General features: G+C 40.2%; 1 protein-coding gene across 2 annotated transcripts in view; it reads right to left on the bottom strand.

Moving 5' to 3' along the window:
• The window catches only part of LOC128693874 (uncharacterized), a 475,055-nt gene that overhangs the window by 58,590 nt on the left and 413,965 nt on the right, over positions 1 to 2,500 (bottom strand). The gene's annotated exons all lie outside the window — the stretch shown is intronic.

Below are 2,500 nucleotides of genomic sequence, written 5' to 3'. Positions count from 1 at the left end.
ATACATTCGATACATTTTGTATTATTCCATTGTTTATAGTGCTTGTAACTGCTAAATAAGCCACCACAGGCCCAAAGAAAGCTTCTAGTGCCAACCCTGTGGTAAAAAAAGGCGAGAAATACTATCGAAACACTATCGTACCATGGTCAGCTGCTGCTGCACCACCGTCAGCTGTTGCTGCACCACTGTCAGCTGTTGCTGCACCACCGTCAGTTGTTGCTGCACCACTGTCAGCTGTACTGCTTGAAGATGTGGAGAGAGTGTTGTTGGTGTGGCTAAATGAGAAACAATTAACCCCAGAGGGTTAGCTACCCAGGATAACCCAAGAAAGTCAGTGAGTCATTGAGGACTGTCTAACTTATTTCCATTGAGGTACTTAATCTTGTCCTCCAGGATGCGACCCACACCAGTCGACTAACACCCAGTTGAACAGGAAAAAATGCCTGGAACTAGTGCTCATATTGGTGAATTTAAGGCCAGCAAAAGTTGGTTTGAGAGATTTAAGAATCAAAGTGGCATACGCAGTGTGATAAGGCATGGCGAAGCTGAAAAATTCCAACCCCAACAAGTGTTCAATTGTGACGAAACAGGCCTGTTCTGGAAGAAAATGCCAAACAGGACCTACATTACTCAGGAGGAAAAGGCACTCCCAAGACACAAGCCTATGAAAGACAGGCTAACTTTCTTGTTTTGTTGTAATGCTAGTGGGGATTGCAAAGTGAAGCCTTTACTCATGTATCACTCTGAAAATCCCAAAGTGTTCAAGAAGAACAGTGTCTCATCGATCTTCAATATGCTTCAATAAAGGTAAGTGTCATTTTAACACATATTTATATAGTTATTGAGCATGTCTCATTGTTTTCTTCGTAGGGAAATGTATATTTCATGAAAAAAAAAATGATTATTTTTTTAATACGTTTGGTTATCTGGAACAGATTAATTGGATTTCCATTATTTCTTTTCAGGGGGAAAATTAATTCGGCTAACAATATGTGATTTCATCTAACGATGAGCTCTCAGGAACGGATTAATATTGTTAGCCGAGGGTCCACTGTATTTGTTTTACATGATGGTAGGATTGCTGACGCCTTTTTTCTGTCTCAAAAACATGCAAGATTTCAGGGACTGGCAGACAGCATGTATAGTCCCTTTATATAAAGGGAAGGGAGACGAGAGATTGGAAAAATTATAGGGGAATAAGTTTACTGAGTATACATACCTGGAAAAGTGTACAGTAGGGCTATTATTGAAAGAATTAGAGGTAAGACAGAGAGTAGGATTGCGGATGAGCAAGGAGGCTTTAGAGTGGGTAGGGGATGTGTAGATCAAGTGTTTACATTGAATCATGTATGTGAATAGTATTTAGATAAAGGTAGGGAAGTTTTCATTGCATTTATGGATTTAGAAAAGGCATATGATAGAGTGGATAGGGGAGCAATGCGGTAGATGTTGCAAGTATATGGAATAGGTGATAAGTTACTAAATGCTGTAAAGAGTTTTTATGAGGACAGTGAGGCTCAGGTTAGGGTGTGTAGAAGAGAGGGAGACTACTTCCCGGTAAAAGCAAGTCTTAGACAGGGATGTGTAATGTCACCATGGTTGTTTAATATATTTATAGATGGGGTTGTAAAAGAAGTAAATGCTAGGGTGTTCAGGAGAGGGGTGGGACTAAATTATGGGGAATCAAATACAAAATGGGAAGAGAGAGAGTTACTTTTTGCTGATGATACTGTACTTATGGGTGATTCTAAAGAAAAAATTGCAGAGGTTAGTGGACGAATTTGGGAGTGCGTATAAAAGTAGAAAGTTGAAAGAAAACATAGAAAAGAGTAAGGTGATGAGGGTATCAAATGATTTAGATAAAGAAAAATTGTATATCAAATTGGGGAGGAAAGTATGGAAGAAGTGAATGTTTTCAGATATTTGGGAGTTGACATATCAGCGGATGGATTTATGAAGGATGAGGTTAATCATAAAATTGATGAGGGGGAAAAAGGTGAGTGGTGCATTGAGGTATATATGGAGACAAAAAACGTTATCTATGGAGGCAAAGAAGGGAATGTATGAAACTATAGTGGTATTAACACTTTTATATGGGTGTGAAGCTTGGGTTGTAAATGCTGCAGTGAGGAGGCAGTTGGAGGCAGTGGAGATGTCCTGTCTAAGGGCAATGTGTGGTATAAATATTATGCAGAAAATTTGGAGTGTGGAAATTAGGAGAAGGTGTGGAGTTAATAAAAGTACTAGCCAGAGGGCTGAAGAGGGGTTGTTGAGGTGGTTTGATCATTTAGAGAGAATGGATCAAAGTAGAATGACATGGAGAGCATATAAATCTGTAGGGGAAGGAAGGCAGGATAGGGGTCGTCCTCGAAAGGGTTGGAGGGAGGGGGTAAAGGAGGTTTTGTGGGCGAGAGGCTTGGACTTCCAGCAAGCGTGAATGAGCGTGTTAGAGAGGAGTGAATAGAGACAAATGGTATTTGGGACCTGACGAGCTTTTAGA

This window comes from Cherax quadricarinatus, chromosome 33 (genome assembly GCF_038502225.1).
Source record: "Cherax quadricarinatus isolate ZL_2023a chromosome 33, ASM3850222v1, whole genome shotgun sequence".
Classification (NCBI taxonomy): Eukaryota; Metazoa; Arthropoda; class Malacostraca; order Decapoda; family Parastacidae; genus Cherax; species Cherax quadricarinatus.
Note: the sequence above shows the minus strand (reverse complement) of the source record. Positions and strands in the feature narration are given on the sequence as shown.